The 20,260-nt window shown below is 39.3% G+C and overlaps 1 protein-coding gene across 1 annotated transcript in view; it reads left to right on the top strand.

Moving 5' to 3' along the window:
* Nucleotides 1-1,218: 1,218 nt before the first annotated feature.
* tmem168a (transmembrane protein 168a) overlaps nucleotides 1,219-20,260 on the top strand; it is a 43,634-nt gene continuing 24,592 nt past the window's right edge. Inside the window, exon 1 of the mRNA XM_088072646.1 lies at nucleotides 1,219-1,333. The gene's annotated coding sequence lies outside the window, so the exon portion shown is untranslated. The remainder of the gene's footprint in view (nucleotides 1,334-20,260) is intronic.

The raw sequence follows: 20,260 nt of genomic DNA, 5'->3' as shown, positions 1-20,260 counted from the left end.
TCCTCCCTGTGTCCTGTTCCTCCTCAGGTGTGGTTGAAAAGTTATCCAACATGCCCGGCACATTTTCTGTCCGTGGGTGTTTGAAATTGAAACGGTCCATTTTGATATTTCAGTTTCGCAACTTAAATTCAGTTTAGCCACTAGCTAGTTTTGACGGCGGTAAGCGGCAAATGTTCGCTGGTAAAAGCGCAGCCGCACGCAAGTGACGTTAGTGAAGCAAGATGTCGCAGCTTTCCCTGTGATCTCAAAACAGTGATAACCTTACACGCCAAATAAAGTTTTCCCAAGAAGGTTTCGGTCTCTGAAGGCAGTTCTCAACACCCTAATGTTTGTTCAGGTGTTTGTTTGCATGATAAATTCAGTTTTAACGAATTATAAAGTTATACAAAAGAGGTTCTATGATTGACAGCCGTGACAGCCAATCCGAGCGCTCTCATTCAATGAAGCTGCTCACGATTGGTCGGGCGGGTGTTTGGGCGGGAACTCCCCCACCCCGGATGCAGGGCTCTCTGGCAAGATGGCTACGCTCACATCCGGGATACTTCAGCATAGCGGGGGTAAGTGAGGGCGCGTCGTCTATGTTTATTTACAGTCTATGGTTAAGATCATGGATGTATGTTGGACCTTGTCAGCAGGACAGCATAGTGTACAGGCGAACATAGATGAAAATTAAAGGAGCTGATATGGTACTTTTCCCAGTTGTTGGGACTAAGGCAATTTCTGGTATGGCTGTAGCCCAACCAGGCCCTACACTGCAGTCGCCTATTCACCACTTGTGACGTGTTTTCTGACGTTTTTGGAAATTGTGCAGGTCATGGATTTTTAGGCTGATGGTAGGTTAATATCATAAAATTTTAGTCATATAGAGTTATTCTTTTTAGTTTTATAATATGTCTGAAGAAAATGTTTACATTCCCAACGGCCACATCTTTTTTGTCTGACACTGCCTTTGCATTCCCTGCATGACATGACTCGCTAGCTTGTTAGCCTCAGTGGCCTCTAGAGGGAGACAGTAACATTTGGCAGTTGCCATCTTGTATTTTTGAAGCCAGAGGTGACCATATTTGTTGAAGGGTTGGGGATAACCCTAATATGAGCTGCTAGCTTGGTGAGTAGGCCTACTGTGCATTTACAGTTATGGGTTTGCTAATGCTAATTTTTGCTAGCAAAAAGCAGGCCTACACTTAGATAACAAATTTACCTATCATTCATTTGCAGACTCCTGTTTTGAAGCCTCAAGTTTGGAATTTTGACAGTCACCATCTTGTATTTTCGGAGCCTGAAATGACCATATTTGGACAAGAGGTTGGAGATAACTAATGCTAGCAGCTTGGTGAGTACAGTTATAGTTAAATGTTTCGTGTGCTAGTAATAATTTTTGCTAGCAAAAGGGTCTTTTAGCGTAATCCGAAAGGGTCTTTTAGTGCAACTTGGTGGTGACTTAAATGTTTTGTGTGCTCATGCTTAGTTTTGCTAGCGAAAGGGTCTTTTCGAAACACCTAAAAGGGTCTTTAACATAGAAAACTATGGGAGTGACTCAAGGAATTGCAGTTTTTAGCACTAGCTTCCTGGGTCTAAATCTTGGGATAAAAAGCCAATAAGTTAGTTTCAGAAAATGTCAAACTACACTTTTAATAGCTACTTAAACTGTCTTTGGAAACAGTCGTTGTTTGCCAGTCAAGGTCTTAGCTTTTGGGTTTGCATCTCATTGTGGTGTGATTATGGGATTTTGTACACAGTGTTAAAACAAATACACATTTTTAACAAGAATACATACACACTATCATATTAACTGTGTTTTTTTATTCTTGGCGCTATGAGAAACAAGACTTGACATGGCAACATTATGGTGCAGAGGAAAACAGCTAAATTGCTGCATCCTTGAGACCGCGCTCTTTTTCAGCTGGCTCTGAGGTCTTCGACCTAAACATGCTTATCGCAGTCAACAGACAGAAAAGACTGTGACACATGCTTTTGTCTCAACCCACGTCCACCACTCCTACCGCTCTCTCTCTCCCTCCATTCCCCCACCTCCTTTTGAATTCACGTCTATTATCACGGATGCTCCCAGAACAAACAAATGAGTATCCACCAATTAGTGCTGTCAGCCTGCGCCCTCGGTGAACCTCTCTGTTTGCTAGAAAATATATCAGCTTTAACGACGTGACAAGAAAGGGCTGCCATCCTGGAGCCGCGTTCACTGCAAATGCCCCAGTTCAGAACATCAGCGTGATGGCGTAGCCTGGGAAAGCTTCCAGTGATACGGCCCACGTCGTTCCTAAAGCTAAACGAGAGCTTCGCAGTCATGATGGGAGGATGTCAGGCTGTGAAAGCTAAGCGGTCTGGCTTGCACATTTGGGTAGTTGTTTGTTAGTTTGCCTGCTACAGTCAGGTCCAGCTACATCACTGCAGAGTGCTTGCCCCGAGACCAACTTAATGCAGCCGTCTGTAGTCTGAAGCATGCAGCAGATCCTCTCTCGCATTATCCTTTCCTCCCTTCTGCCTCTTTCAGTCCACTGCGCACACAGCTTTTAGAGTAATAAAGATTTAATGTAAATCATCCACAAACTGAGTTGTGTAAATCCAAGAAGCTGGGAATGCACAAGAAAAGGGATTTAGCCAACATTTCTTGCATGTACAGATGAAACAGTAATACTTGGTGTCAAGTGAGGCCTTTATCCCACTCTTCAAATTTGATTAATGAGCTTATGCTGATTTCCATACATGCGTTTAATGTATGGCTCACTGTGCACTGTCATCATTAACAAAGTCTTGGCATGCCACCTAATGAACAAGTCAAGACTTCCTGTCCTCCCCCTAAATGAAGATGTATCATCACATATGGAAGTGAATCACAGGTTCACACCCTTATCTGGCTGCTTCCCGGTAACACACTTATCAGGCGTGCCACAGTGCTGTCTTCCCACAATCTGCTGAGAAAGGCAAGAGTTTTGAAAATAAAATGCTGAAGAAGAGCAATACATTTTGAAACATTATATGAAATAATTCTATAATTTTGATCAGTTATGTTTTTTTTGTATCAATTTCTCAAGGCAAATGCCACTTTTTCTTTTAGAATTTCCCACTTGGGACCAAATCATGTATATTGACATTGTATCATTATACATCTTTTTGTATAATATCCTACAAAAATGCACACACACTAACCATGCAAATTAGCGGCCCACAGATGATGTTTTGTACTTCACGTTAAGTTACATATTTAATGTAAAGTTATAGAGGTTAGGTTTAGGAAAAGAAGTCTTTAGGTCTAGGGAAGTTACTCTGGTTAGGGTTAGAAAAAGAAACATGGTGACACGTACCTTAAAATGTTCACAGTTCCGAAATCCAGGCTCCTAGGGAAAGACCAATGTTTTGTGACCCATCAACTAGGGATGAGATAGTACAACACTATCTGTATCTATATTTATTCAACCAACTAAATATTCTGTATGCAAATCTGTACTTGGCGTGGGCGGAGTTTGAACCAGACGTGGTTGTGACTTAAGCTAGAAATGTGTGTTATTTAAAGTTATTTTCAACCTGATATTGATATGGTTTGAAGGATTGAGCTTGAGATGATTTTTGATCATGAGTAAGAGACTGAACCCAGCAACCCAAATGAAGATTTTCCATATTACAAGTTCAGATATTGACACGTTTTACTCAGATTACAGTTGTACTCTTAAAAGTAACGAGTATTTGTTACTCCTGAGGGTACTACTTCCTTCTTTATTTTTATGATCACATTGCTTACATGATCTCAGCCTTTCCAAATACGTGAGTTACACACTAATTACTTTTTGGTGCATTACTTTTCAAAGGAAAACATACGGTGCTTGAGAACAGCCTGATGCTGAATGGACACGTCTAACCATGCTGGGGTTTTTATAATAGCCTCAACTCTACCTTGTTGATTGATGACTCTAGAGCCTAAAAACCCGCATTGTAGCTGACTTGCAGCATTGCCTTACATACAGTAGTAGTTTGAGTTGTTTATGACTACCAGCTGGTATATCTGCACTGGGACAGTTGGTCTATTTATCACAATTTGAATGCACACAACAGAGAGGAAGTGGTTAATCACAATAAAATGTGTAGACATAAAGTGAGAGACTGCAGATTTATTGTAGGAAAAAATGCAAAAACGACATAAAACTGTTGACTGTGGTGGCAGCAGCAGTGGCAGCAGCAGGGTAGCGGTGATAGTCGGGTGGCTTGGGGGGTTCCTGGGGATGGCATAAATTTTTTGCTGTATTTTGTCAAAGTCCCACAGTGTCAGCCCACCCACAGGCAAGTAAACAATCTTTGGGCATTTTGACGCAATTATAATACTATTAGTACCATAACAATCTGGTGTGAATCTGTGCAGCAGCGACATCAGAAGTGACAGAGAGCAGATGACCATTAGCAGTTGTCAGTTTTAATGCAGAGGAGATTAGAACAATGTCTCAACACTGCCATGTGGCATTGTGTCCTTGTCTCCTTGTCTCTTTGCCGCTCTTTAGCACCTTGTAAATTTAAGAGGCAACACCAGCTTTGAAATGGTCCACTGTTTAGGCACTAACAAAAGAAGTGTCTTAATTTTTTAAAATAACATAGCCATGAAATGTGCCAAACTGCTGATAGTCCAGGTTGTTTTCTGTCAGCCTCCCTTTCGCCTTAGTCTCATCTTTATCGCCGTCAGAGCCGAGCTTTCGTTCGCACTGCTTCCCTGCTGTATCTTCTCTTCAGCCTTTTGTCACCTCCCATCATGCTTCATTTCCCTTTTGATAGCCCCTACACACACTCCTCTGCATGAAAGTAATCCACCGAAGTCATGGGTTGTATTCAAAACTGCCTTCTAAATACTAACACTTAGCGCAGTATGTACTGTGCTTCATACTGTATATTGTGTGGTCGGTAATATGCAGTATGACACTGTTTAATTGATTTATTTTGTCGTACGGTAGGAAAGGTTTCTGGTTTTGGAAAGTAGAAGTAAATAATAGCAGGGCTTGTAGCAAACCATGGTTACTGTATTGTGCTGGTTTACTAGAAGATATGGGCCTCTTTGTCGTGCTTTGTCCTTAGTAACAAAAATATAACTTAACATTAGATTGATTTTTTTATGTGGGATTGTTTTCTTGAAAGTGTGCTAAAGTTAACATTGCTGCTGTGATATTAAACATTAGCAGGCTTAACATAAACATTATAGCATTGTTAGTAGGACAAAGTAGTTATGTATTTGGTAGATAGACATATAGGCTTAAATTTGAAAAAATGTTAGCTGTTGTTGCCATTCAAGTGCGTTTGCGTCAGACACAGTCGGCAAAGTATATAGGTCCAATGCAAAATAGGGATTTTTGCAGAATCAGTATGACGTCCAAGTATTTTTTAGCATACTGCAGATTTTTTCTTTTGCTTGGATAGTACAAACTTTATGCTAAATTTTGCCCAAATAACCCAGTCTCCTTGAAATAATGTTTCTTTTTTTACTAAATTGCTTTTTTTTTGCATTGTTTGGCAATGTAATTGCTGTGTGGATTATGCTCAGAGACAACATTTCTCCCAGATAACAAAACACTGTACCCTGTAGGCACTAAGGAAGTGGTCAAGGATAATGGCACCAGAACACCAGAAGTTTTTTTTTTTTTTTCATCCATACTCATGTCCTTGGTTTAGGACACAATACCAATTTGGTTTAAGGAAAAAATATGATTTTGCTACCATTTTATTAGAAAAAACACAACAACAAAGACTCTCATTTCAGGTTTAGACAATAAATGCACAGCAAGGTTAAGGAAAGATTATGATTTTGGTTAAATGTGATAAAAAGGGTAATCAAAAACACAGCCAACATACCCCAGACTTTCACCTGGGAGCTGTTTGCTTCTGGTATGAATGTTAAGCCAAACCATAATGTTATCGCAGTTATTTAATAACTTTTTATTATGTTGATATAAAACATAATAAGCCAGTACTTCCTGTTTTACCCAAGAGCCACTAGGATTCTTGCATAACGGGCATCCCTCTCCAAGTTGTTTCCTCCTCCAGATGTTCCTCAAAATACCTGTATGGTTATATTCACAGTTAACACTCAAAATGTACTCTCCCAAAAATGACTTCTTAAGGTATAAGCAACACATAGCTGGTTTTTGTTTCTCATGTATGCCAGTTTTAATGCACACCTCCAGGATTTTCGACTCCCTCCATGTCTCTGTTTGTTTTTTCTGTGCACTGCATATAATCATGACTTATCAGAAGCCCCACATTCCAAATTATGAGTGAGAGCACCAGTGCCCCGGCATCCCGCTCCACAGCAACTAAATCACCTAATTTCAATATCCCACCACAAGAAAGAGCACAGCTTGACAGCCTCGGACAGTTCTTTATTGGGAACTGGGGCACTGCGGGGGGAGAAAAAGTGTATTTCTCCCAGCCATCTGTGGGTGAGTCATGACCAGAGTACATTACAGATTGATATGTCATTATCAAACACTGGCCTTCTGGCTGTGAAGAAGAAGAGAGGGACGGACGGATGGGTGCCAGGGATGGAGAGTAGAACTGGGATGATAGAGGGGAAGTGGGGTCAGTGGGAAAGATAGAGAGCACAGAGGGAATACGGGAAAAGATGGGCCTCGGTAGAAAAGTAAAAAGTTACCAGACTTTTGGTAGCAAGACCAAAATAAAAGCAACAGAGTATCATTTTAATCTTTTTATATATTGATGCCAATCCAAAATATAAGTTGATATGATTTTCTTAACAGCTACTATAAAATGTTTTTATACAACAATAAGCAGTCAAAACATTCCTGGAAAAATATGATTGCTTTGCTTATTGTAATAACTAATTGAAAAAGCAATAAATTACTTTACCAATAACTCAGCAGCACAGGTAATTCGTTAATGCCACATGAGTTATCGCATTAATTATGTTAACTCAGCACAGCGCCATCAAAAAACCCTTTAATCAACAAGCCATTTCCACATTTACTTGTCTCAATCGGAAAAGCACAGGTGTTACTAATAACATTAACGATGGCTCCGTTCAATTAAAATATCCCCTGAAACTCATGAGTTGAGCAGTCTTTAATGTCATTATTCACACCTGTGCTTTTCCCTACCGTGTCATGTCAAAATGTACTGCATGACATGGCCTACTTCTACACCTCTTATTTTATGTACTCAGCACATGTAAAAAATACAAAATGCGATATTGCACTTTTACAAGCAGCCAACCTATAGTTTTAAGGTATATACTGGCCATCAACAGCTTCCATTAGCTTAGTCGGGGTTACTGCATATAGCACTCTAAACCCCTTTTCTCACAATGACTCGTCACCTCTTTTCCACATAGCTTTGTGTACATAAACCAAAAATCGATTAATTCCTACGAGAACCTCTGTGTTCCCTGATGTGTTTGTGAAAACTCCTTTTTTTTAACCAGTGGTTAAACAATCTGAGGCTATATGGATAAATCACCATATCTTTTTTGTTAACCAGAAACAGCATTAAAATTTGCATTGCCAAACCACCAGACTGCATTTAAATAACTGTCACAGTCTGCTCTGTGTCCTGATGTCAGACTTTTCGTAGAAACTGGACTGATTGTATCTATAATAGACTTAATCATTTGAGCTGTCTATTTTAGTTTGTCTTTGTTTTCAGTCCAGTTGATGTATTAAGAGGACTGTATTTTCTGGGCTTGGGTTTTCTGCGTACTGTGTTTTTTTCTACCTCATGCCCTCCTGTGCTGCCTCTCCCTCATTTGCCCATCTACACATCTGTCCTGCATCAGCCTCGTTAGTCTTTCCCTGCTCCAGAGTTTTTCCCAGTCAACCAGATCCCTGCCTGTTCTCCTGCCTAATCACCTTATTCCACTCACCTGAGCCTGTCTGCCCTTTTCCACGCCTGAACTTTATCCCCTCATCAGATTAGTTTAATTATTTGAGACCTGGTTTTCTATTCAGTCTTTGTTGAATTCTTGATTTTGTAATGTGATCATCTGTTTTAGTTTTTCCTGCTCAAACCTTAAAAAAAAAGCGATTCATTTGAGTTTCCTGAATTCACCTTTGTTTGGGTCCACCTGCTCCCCCCCTTTGTAACATAAACAGTATTTTAATGTTATTTTTAGGGCTTTTATGGCCTTGCTTTTCTATGATAAAATCACTGTTCATTTAAATGGAGTCTGGTTTGACGATGATGACTTTGGGGGCTGTTTCTGGTTGAATGAAGGTAATCTTTCTATTTAACAAATTGGTCTGTCTCTGTAGGGATCCTTTCAAATCTTGTCAGATAGTTGGAATAACAATATGAGTCTGTCAGTAGCAAAAACAAGCACTTTTAGTGGACATAAATTGACAGTGAGAGCATGCCCTTAGTATTTACATTTCAGCCTGGCTGTTTGCATGTTCACTCAATAGTGCACCAATTTCGAAAAATGTTTCCATTAGTCACATAGACACAAAACATGAAAAACAGGGTTGAAAAATACCCTTTAGCTCTAGATTTTTAAGCTTATTTGACATGAGTTACCTGCCTTGGTGTAAAAAGATGTGCTTTTGTGGGCGTTCCCATAAATGCTAACTGCATTTATGAAGCTGTATGGTTCATAAAGACTCAAACTCTAAATAAAACCAGGGTGGCTCAAATCAGCAATCCGGCTAAAAACATGTAGCATATAAATAAGACCGTTTGGATTTACCAGGAGGTGCATTTCTCCGCTAACAGACTGACTTGTACCAGACCAGTCCCTCCACTTAATGCAGAGTGACAAAATTGATTTTTTTTTACCCCGGATTTTACCCATAATGTCAAAGTAACAAAACATTAATGGGATGATTAACTGTAAAAAATATTAATATTTTAATCCCTTTACACTAATTAGCAACAACATTGTCACATGAAAGGTTGCATAGTAATGCCCACCATTCAAAATAATCCAGTCTTTAGTTTTGTCATCACACACAGCAGCTTCACTAGAACTTTGTCATTAATTAAATATATAATAATAATCTACATTTTGAAAATTTGTTGAAAACATCTGATCAAAACACACAAGTTATGCTGCGTTCAGTGGAATCAGGCAGACAGAGGAGAGCGATCGAGATATTATTTTGGAAGATGAGACCAGTCTGTTTGCTTCTCTTGTGGCGTCCAGAAGGTGTTTGTGAAAGTCTACATCTTCTGTCTCCTTGATTTTATGTGAACACAGCATAAACAAGACCAAGATTTTTTAAAAACTGTTTATATGTCCATTTCAGTCTGTGCCCAAAAACACATTAATGTTTGAAACTGACAACAGGAGACAGACGAAAGGCTCTTGGCCATTTGTATTCAGTTGAAAAGGTTTTATAAAAAAACAAAAAAACAATTAAACTATCCCATCTTCATGCAATTTAGTTCTAACTCATCAGTCAAGATTTTGCCAGTGAAGCAGCATGATGCTTCTGTTCGATTTTTGCGTGGGGCAAACTCACGTAACTCGCTGTTGCTGGTTCATTATACAGAATGGAAGCTCCTCGTAAAAAGTGAGAAAGCTGGGGTCTGAATAAACACTGTGCTGTTTTTACGACTGAAAACTCTGCAGCAGATGAACCGTGCCAGTGATAGCTCTGCCGGGAAATAGAGATACAGAGAGGAAAGGGTAAAAAAAACAGTACTGAACAATACTGAGGCTTGATTTTACTGTGTTTCACCCTCTAACCCTTCCAGAAAAGACTTTTCACAATTGGCTGTTAAAGCCACCTCTTTCTCTCTCGAAGCCCACCCACCAGGCAATTTCTATGCAGACACATATTTGGTTTGTGCCTTTTTCTGAATGCTCCGACTCAGCAATAGAGTAGAATGTAATATTCAAAGTAGCGTCAGTATGTGAGGTAATACACCAAGCTTTCTATTTTAACTGCAGTTTCTTATTTGCTCGCTGGGGTTGGACTCTGTAATAAATCCTCATATAGCTCCGGGGCTTGTCATATATTTTTCTTTCATTTCTTTGCTTTTCATTTCTTCCAGACGCCCCCATCCCTCTCTTTCTCTCACACTCTGGCAAAATCCCTGCTCTCTTTCAAGTGTTCCACTAATCTAGTCTAAGAGAAGTGATCACTCCGTTGACACAAAAAATGTTTCGTCTTTTCTCTCCGTCCTCCTCCTCACCCTCCTCTCCTCCTCCTCCTCCTCCTACAGCTTTTTTTAATTCCCTGATCTACCTCTTGTTATTAGGCTGAGAGCTCACGGTGACTAAAACACATGCTTAATCACACAAGATCGCAACAGCTGTTTCACGAAGGTTTTTTCGTGATAGAAGGTTGCCTGGGCGACAGCTCAACATGTTGCTTGCTCTCGCTCTCTCTGGTGATTGGCGTCCCTTTTCTAATGCCACTCAAAGCTTGGGAAAGAGAATGACTCAGGACAATTTCATGTGTCACTGCAAATGGCTCTGACAGCACATCTGAGCATTTTATGATGTGCTGTTGACTCAGAGAAAAGGAGGTCGCATAACGGTCCTGTGTAGGCCTGTGAATTATGCATACAGTACCTGCATGAATGCATACAATTGAGAAATATCCCTTCAAGCTAAAATGACGATGACAGTGGCACGGATGGCTCAATAAGAGGGCTTTTTTAAAATGTACATAGAAATGATTTAATCCAAAAATGGAGTGGGCAATTAAAGAAGCATAAAGAATAGATTGTTTTAAACTCAGCAATGTCTACGTGCAAATAGGGGTAGGGGAAAAAAATTAATACAGGATAGTATCTTGATAGTTTTGTGTGGGAATATCATATCTGGACACGGACGGCAAGTATCAATATTTTATTTTTATTTTAATCATTTTTATCAGGGATCCCACAGTCATGAAAGTCCTGCAAATGTTATGAAATTAGAACAACAGTTTTCCAGGCCTGGAAATAATTTGGAATTCATTACATTTTTTTTTTAGAAAAATTTTGTACATACATTGTTTTGGTTATTCTTTAAATTATGTTCATAAAAATGTATCAAGGTGTTGTGTATGCTCAGGTTCAGGCAAAGATGCAAAATAATTTTTAGACATGTGTATTAACATGAAATAAATGCATGCACAAGAACTTAAAATTTTGTTCCAAGCATGTTGAATTGTTGACATCTCTAGTATCTTAGATTCTCTATTTCCAAAAAATGGGCCTGGCCTTGATGTTTTGCACAGTGACGGTTTTTGGCACATGCAGCTAGTTGGCAGAGGTAATATCTAACGAGTGACTGGAGTTAGCAGCTGCTAGCAGTTTGTGTATCTGAAAATGTCTGGGAAGTATCTGTTCAATAATGTAACGTAAAACGGCATCTCCATATAGTCTTACCCATTTTATACTGCTGAAATAAAGTCATGGAAATGAGGTGAAATTTTATGGGAAAGCTTTGAAAATTCATCAATGAAAATGTGCGGGAACCCTGTCCTGTTACATAAATTATTAATATTGCAAATACAAATTTAAGCCAACTAGTATAATAAAATCAATTGCTATTTCAATCCACTGGATATATTTGTTGCAATAAAAATAAAGTGAGATGAATTCACTGAAAACTTTATATTAGTAGAAAAACAAATGTTGATAGAGTCTTCCTTTGGGGACATAATTTGCAGATGAAAGAAGGTAATAAATTACATGATGTGTTATCGCAATACTCAGCATATCGCAACATGTTTTAGATCCCAATACTGTCGTGACTTAAGCATTGTGGTAATATTGTATCATGGGTTCCTCTGATGATTACCATCACTGTCTACTAATGATATCTATGTACTGTATCAGGCAGCACACATCTAGTAATTTGACTACTTTAAAATGTGTCCCCTTATGAAATAATAACACTCACTGGCCCATTCCCAAGCCTAATTACCTTATTTAGCATTCCCTCTGAATCTTCGTGATGTGAGGGCAGCCTACACAGAGCAGTAAGCATTTCGGTCTTGATGTTTATAATGAGTTTCCACAAAAAGTTTGAGAAATTATGCCCTATACGCACAAGTTGGAATATTTAGACTCAGCAAAGGGGACTCAACTCCCTTGATATAAGTCAACTTACATTAATCTTGTTTTTAAAAGTAACTGCGTGCTGGCATGTCAGCTGCAAGGTTCAAGCAAAGCACACTGGCGTTCAGAGCCTATAAAAAGCTCATTTTCTGTGGTAGTTTAGGATCAGAGATATGTTGATGGAAAAGCTGATTTTGAGAAAATTGCCATTATTTGCTGTCATTTTTTTTCAAATACTAGGGTGATATTACTAGATATTACATTTTTGTTGACGTGTTGTAGCCAAATGTGCAAGTGAAGTGCATATTTGGTTGTCAGCCCCTGCCGTCAGTAGGGCTGACATTTAATACATAAAGTATTGCATTTATGAAGAGTGATTCTCCCTGACATAGAATGTGGTGTTAGTAAGACTGACTATTATTAGACTGCTGAAAGTTTTGACATCTAGCTATCAATCAATATCCAGTGATACAAAACAACCATCTGCACTTTTTTTTTCTCTGACAGCATTGTGTAAAAAGACTGGAGCAGGAATGAGCCCTAAAACCATGTTTTGGTTTGCGACATAACATCTGTCAATAAATACCCCATTTATGAATTTTGAAGGCTTAATGAATGTTAAAAAAGCTGGTTGCTAACAACTTGCTAAATAAGAACACAAAATGCCATCATGCCGAACACTGCTTCACAGCCTTGTTGTAGTGGCAACATTAGTCGTGCAACTGTCATGTATTTCGTTTATCTGTTAGCTTTTTACTTTTTGAGATTTACATCTCAAAAACAAAAAAAGTGGTTTGTGAAGATTATCTTGCTGAACAAAGCATGTAAGTATCCTTATAGCTCATTGTCTGCAAAAATCCAAAATCAAATGGGAATATCCCATAGGCTTTTTGACGAGGAGACCAGGGCAATGCATACTTTGGTGTCGGCCAACAAAAAAAAAAAAAAGCCATAACAGCAGCACTCTGTTGAGATCTAAAATTTGGAAAATATATGCTATAGCTGTGTAACATATTTGTAGCTTAACCCCTTTGGAGCGACATCACTTTCTTATTGAATTCTTTTTAAAAGGATGGATTAAAATGTCTAGGGAAACAAGAAACAAGCTAGGGAAAAGCTATATTTATCATTTTCATGTCACATTTTTAAAATTATGTTACAGAATTATTATATATTATTGCATTTTTTCCCAGTCATTTCCTTTGCTTTTTTGTTTGTTTTGTTTTGCTTCTTACTTTCTTATTATTTGTTTGTTTGTTTTACTAATTTTCTGGTAATTTTTTGTACTTTTTGCTCATTTCATGCTATTTTTGCCTTTCTTCTTTCCTTGCTCATGCCTAAGAAATCAAGCCAGTTTGCTTAGATTTCAAGGGGTTAATGGGGACATCCATTCACAGAGTCCCATGTCTCTGGATACAGACTAACATTGTAAGAGACTGGTGCTAGCTTTGCAAATGGAGATTTCAAATGCAGTTTCAAAGGTAAAACTAGCTAATGTGAAAATATCAATGTTTAAAGTCAAGAAAACTGCCTTGAACACAGATCCTCATATTACTCGGGCACATGGCTGAATCTGTCCAACAAAATCACCCACACAGGTATTTTCACATATTTCCTTTAATTAGACCTTTTTATCAGGTTTGTGTGGGCGTGTTTGATTGACATCTCCATGACTCCCTCGTTAAAAATCTTTATATTAAAATGATGGATGAGAAGAAAATACAAATATCAACAAATAAAGACATTAACAGCATTTATTTACTAGCGTTTACAGAAATGCAGCTCGGCAATTAAATGATGGATCTGACAGCAGTGGTAGTGTCTCATATTGTATAACAGAGTTCCTCACTGATTTGATAGGACTTGATGTTCCATGACTACAGCAGAGAGGACTATTTCTGTAGCAGAGCAGATTACACAGGTGGTGCTCATGAAGTGATTTCCGTCTAGGCTGTAGCTTGTGTTCATTGTACTGTGTCAAGTACAGTGTTTAGGTGTAGCTGAAGTGGGTAATTGTGGTGAAATAGTTGTCATAAAAAAATTGACTTCAGAGAAATGTGTTTAAATTAATGGAACTTCCAAGCTCTAACTTATCAGCGAGGCTGCTGTGAGGACACATTTGTGCAAGTTTTGCAGCACCAGTAGTTTAGCTTGAATTTATATGGATGTGGATCGGAGAACATTATGTGACGTCACATAATGTTCTGACATGTGCGCTGTGATGACATTATTCAGGTTATGCATTTGTGCAAAAATATTTGTATTCCATTTTGAAATACTTCAGTCACTAAAAAGGCCATGAAGAGAAGGGTTTGTACAGAGTTTCTGAAACATAATGGGTCATTTTCACAGCAGAGGTTTTGTCAGAGCAAAACAAGCACAGGTGTAACTGATAAAGTTAACACTCCACTAATGTGTGTTAGTAACCTATGCCAGTAAGGCCTAGTCCACATGTATGTTTTTGAAAATTAGGTTCCTCCTTTGTTCTCAGAAAAAGAAAAAAATCTTTGTCCATGATAACACAAAAACAGAACTGACGTACTGTCAAGAACATGACAAGCCAACAAGCTGCTATATAAGTAACCCTAAAGCCATGTCGACCAATCATGCAAAGAGAAAAAAAGAAGAAGTCGATGTTGCCAATTCAGAAACCTGAGGGATGGCTGCCTGTGGCTGTAACCTTTGTGGTGCACTCTGATGTGTCTCTTACTCTATAAAGTGAAAGATTAACTATATGATTATGAGTAAACATTTAAAAAGTCCTGTTAGCAAGGTGAGAAAAAAATTGAGTCTTTGAAAATCTTTACCGTTGGTGAGTTTCACAAAAGATCAATATTCAGGGGCTTAAAACCAAGATGCAACTGTCCTGGTTAAAGAAAGGAAAAAATTTGGGCTGGGGCGACACGTCGACTCCAAAAATTCACGATGCCAACACCCAAAATGCTAAACTCATCACTTCAAAACGGCTGTCCACAAATTAATGGGTGACTTCACAGTAGCTACATCCATTATTTTATACAGTCTATGCTTAAAAAGAAAAAAAGAAGCTCTCAGATATTCCACTTGTATATGTGGACTAGGCTCGAGACAGCATACACAGAGCTGGGACTGTAGTCACTATAAACTTCATTAGTTGTAGCTGATTTTGACAGATGCAGTATTTTTAATTTGAAAAATCCATGCAACATGTTCTTTGTATTCTTCGTCACCTACATTTCATGATAAAGTTTGCATATAGGTTCCTGTCTGTCAAAACTGACTGTACAAATTACTTAGCACAGGCCTCATTCACTGTTTCTCATTTCTCAAATAAGCTTATACTGTAAACACATTTACATGACATTTCCCCAAATAATAATCTATTGCAGTTAATGTATTTTAGAAGTCATTTTCAGGCCAATCAGGCATCTCTCTCTTTATGTCTGTGCTGTTATCACTGCTCTAATGATGCATGAAAGTACTTAACTCACTCACCTTGACACTGTGTAAGCGTGCGTGTATGTGTGCCATATTAAAGACGGAGAGAGCAAGCATGAGAGCGAGCAAATGACTTGAAGAGCGAGATGCAAGCGAGAGGAGGAGTGACACAGAAATGGCATGAGTGGCACAATGAAGGAGAGAGAGTGTGATGGAGAGAGACAGGGAGATGATGATGATGAGTACTGCGAGTATCTTCTGTGAAGCTGCACTCCGAGGAGTGAATCATCAGCTCAGAAGGCACAGAAGGTGTCCTAACCCTGGTGCCGCCACTAGTTGTGGATGACACATTTACAGCAGCATTTTCATAACATTTGAGCATACATTCAAAAACAACAGCATGTGTCTATGTCTCTAGCAATAAACATGTTTTTCATTGGGTTTTTTTTTGGTCAGCAGATTGGTTCAGTAGTTTGGTTTCTGCCAGACAAATACACTCACCATATTCATTAACAGTCCTGAAAACTACACCACCTTCTTCACACCAATATGAATCCTGAATGTCGACACTTAGTCAGTCCTCTGTCTCTGAATATGAGTCATCCATTGCTCAGTTCTCACACTTCAGATGATCTGGTGAACAGTGTTTCCTGTGAAGGTTTGTGTAACAGTAGTGTGGGGAGAACTGCGGGCCGCAAGCGCTCAAGGGTGTTCATCTACTCTGACTGCTTTTGTCCTGATGTGACTATATTTTACTTTCAATAATACATGACAAAATGCTATGTTTCGTGTGACATCGGCAGCAGGATGCCTGAACATCGTCACTCTTAGCATGAACTGTATTCTAATGAGACTGAGGCCCTGTTTATACCTGGTATTACTGTGACAAGGTAGTCTGGGACACATTTTGTAGAACACATGCCACAAAGACTACGTCATCACTGTAGGGTGTAGTGGTTATTTTGGTGACAGTGCGCTATCACTCTATTGCTGGGTTGCGCCAAGAAGGATTAATTTAATCTAAGATTAGCTCTTTTTGGAGTTTAGAAAAACTACCCAACCAACACGGAACGTTCTTTCAACATTGGCTAACGTTATCTACAAGTTACAATAATGTTTTAAAGAAAACATTTTAATAGAGGTTAGAGGGTTGAAGGTAGAAGGTAGATTTTTGTAATTTCTTAAACAAAGCTTAAAACACAACCACTGATGTGATGAGTGACCATGCTAGGGAGCAGCTAATGAGAGTGTGGGTGTAATAATTGTGCACACAGCCTTGACCTTCTAGTATAAGTGACTTGGGCAGTAACCAAATAGCAATATAAGTAGTTAGTTAGACACAGGTTTATAAGAATTAGCAAACAATTTGCCAAAGTATATTACCAAAGTATTGGTCAGATTTTGACCTGATGATTGGTCACTACATCAGGAATCATCAGTCATTAGAATTGATCCTAGAGGGCAGTGCTGTAGTGGTAGTTTATGAGGTGAGTGTACTACTCTATAGATGGGTAAGTTTCCAAGAAGGAGGTGGGTATACACTCCTATATAGCGTATTCCAATTGCTTTTGAGCTGATACGTGGCTATACTATAAATGGCTAGAGAAAGAGGTGGGGATACCCTGGTATGTCCTTCACTGCACCACTGCTCTAGGGACCTTAAATATCTGAAGCAAATTCGCAGCAATCTAAAAATGTCAACCTCATGTTTTCACTGGCAGAAACATCATCAGGGTTTATCTTCTGTTCACCATGAACATCAGTACAAAATTTAAGGGCAATCAATCCAATTGTTGCTGAAATATTTCAGCTTTGACCACAGTGGGGGTATGACAAATTAACATTGCCATCCCTAGAGCCACTACTATGACCCAAAAAATAAATCACTTTTAGGCCACAGGTACTGTAGCTTCTATGGGCGAAATTGTACCATAAACATTTTAATGCTGTAGCCTACATTTCAGCAAATAACATTTCAGCAGTGGGATGATTCCTCTCTATTTCCCAGCCCTCAGCCCCCTTCCCTTCTCTCTTTCTGTTATCTAGGTTGGAGTCAGTGGGTTTTTGGCTGGCAGACTGGCCAACAGATGCTGATTTGTTAAACCTGAGAAAGCACAGTGAGACTCCAATTCTCTGGCATATTTGCCTCTACAAGCCCACTTTGTGCTGGTGTGGGTGTACTGCAGAACAGAGTGGAGGGAAATCAACTGACCAAATCTTTGTCTGGGATCCATCTGCCGAGGGGAGGCGAGCGCAACTGGACTGCGTTCACACTTGACAAACCGCTGACTAATCCGAGCCAATTACAACACAAGCACATTAAAGCTCGCCGATAGAGATAGAAGTCAAATCCCTCATTTGTGAAACCATGTGTGTTTAATGAACAATGCCATTATCATCAGCACCGTTGATCACAGACTGAAAATCCATTCGGTGGAGGTGCACAGGCGACTCCAAGGGAGTGTACAGCATTTCTCACAATGGCACAAACAGATTCATTATTTGAGTTGTAATTTTCCCCCCGTCGGCACAATTAATGAATCAGACTTTTCATCGTCACAGCTCAGTGGGACTGAACAGGTCGGGTTATTAAAAAGTCATTGCCGCTTCACTCTTGCGATCTCAGGCAAAGGACTAAATTAGATTGGTAATGTATGATTGCCCTCAACTGGTCATTATAGTCAAAGTTCGTGGAGAAGCAGAATGTCTCTGTACTTTTCAGGTGTAAGCGAATATCAAACAAACCTTCTCTTTCTCATGAAACCTCATATTAGAGAAACATTTGGCCTCATGCAAAAAAAAAGGTATATAAACATATGTTTTCGTATTTTGGTTATTTATTTTTTACTTTTAATAATGAAATACATTTTTCCTGATTGTACTTACATACTTTTTACCAAAGAAACATGCACAGTTTGGCATCAGCACTCTTATTTAAGTAAAGGATGTGAATACTTCCTTCATCACTGCTACTGACACGATATTTACAGCATCTGTTTGGCTTATTCTCTTTTTTTGATTTTCCAAAATCATGTTTACTTTGTTTAAGTTTATTCAACAGGAAGTCAATTTTTACTACTGCAGAACTTGGCATCTCTCCTCTTCTTGGGCATGAGCCAGAGCCTTTGCACACAGCACCACACCTTAAACGCTATTTAGGGGGCTTTGACTGTGCTAATAGCTTACTTATGATCATCATTCAACCCAAATTTTTGATGGTTCAGAAAGTTTGGTTCACCTCTGTGACTTCTCTAAAAGATTATTAAGAGAAAGTATAAGATACATTTCAGAAAATGTTGCTGCATGAGGCTCATTCTCACTTTTCCTGTTTCATCCAAACAACTTCCTCAACTACTGTAACAGCAACATGAAGAACGTCTTCACTGCGTCTCATCTTCAGCGCTGGCATCGTGTCTGTGCTGCTGACAGGGGATGAAGCAACGTAATAGTTTGAATTGATCCCCGCACAGTGACACAACGTCTTGACGGATGAGGCATTGTCCTTTTCCTGCGAAGATGGTTTGCCTTTTGAGCAAGAAGTGACTGTGAGTGGTGGATTTCACTTCCTTTCAGCATTAATCAGCAAAGGGGGGATTTATTTTTACATCCTCTCTGTGCAATACTGCCTCCTGTCTTAGCAGGAAATAAAAAAAAAAACTCTGTGGACCTCATTAATATTGCTGTTGGCGAAGACTGAGAGGAGGACGGAAAATTACTTTAATATTTTCCGATTTTTTCTGCTTGTTCTTATTCTCTCCTCGTCTCCTTCATGATGTCTTTGACATCACCATCCAATGGAACTTTATCTTTGAATCTGTTTCAAAGGAAAGGACATTTGCTTCCCCTTCAGGAGAAGCAAAAGTCAACACGTCTCGTGGCCTTATCTGCCTATATCCCTCTTTTCTCTCTCTCTCTTTCCCTCATCAACCTCTCTTCCCCTTCCTCTCCCTCTGACTCAAGTCGCAGGCCTTTTTTTCCCCGAAATTCATTTCAGCCTTGATGGATATACTAAGCACCGGCGGCTTTTGATTTAGGCTTCTGATGCTGTCTGCCTCCCCTAACATCCACTTTGGGTGCAGCGCTCCATCACATTGATTTCTCTGAAGATGAAACCGTGATTGAACAGACCTCTCCTGGCGGCCGCGGGCCCCCGCGTGTGTCTCGCACTGTTACAGCATATGAAGGAGGATGCTGATGCACCCCATCACCTGACTGGCAAACGACATGTGGCCAATGAGCCGGTGCACCTTACACCATATGACCTACATTCAAAGATGGCTCTTTTATGTAAAATTAGTTCTATCTCAATTCCTCTGAACCAAACTCCGCAGCATCAAGATGAAGGATACAGAGAGGTAGTGTGTAATTAAATGGTTGCATATCAGACATTTGCTCAGTGATGCTGACAAATTCTGATAGATGAAATCCCAAGTGACCCAAAGAGTAGAAATAGATTTTTTATTTTTTTGTCCTCTTCTCTTTGAAGGCTTTTCAAATCACAGCTCATGTTCACGCACAGGACTCTTTGTACTTGGACAATGACTCTGCGGCACACGAGTTACCTCCAACATTTTGTGCCAATGCAGGAAGCAGCGCCCTCCATTAAATGAAGCAAAATCTAAGGGTATCCAAGGGCTGGGTATCATTTTAAAAAATGACACCAACACCATTACCCTTTAACCTCTTAAGCTCCTGTGTTTCGGCGATACATTGTTCAAATCCATTTAAAAGAATTTTAAATTCTATCCTAAACTTTCCAAAGCTACTTCAGGGGACCTGTGGAATTCTGAATGTCCACCAAAATGTTGGTGAAACATGAGATTTATTTTGAAAATAAATGGTTTCA

The sequence above is a fragment of the Plectropomus leopardus genome, chromosome 22 (assembly GCF_026936395.1).
Source record: "Plectropomus leopardus strain MGB_pleo_1.0 chromosome 22, ASM2693639v1, whole genome shotgun sequence".
NCBI lineage: Eukaryota > Metazoa > Chordata > Actinopteri > Perciformes > Serranidae > Plectropomus > Plectropomus leopardus.
This window is presented reverse-complemented; position numbering and strand designations above follow the sequence as displayed.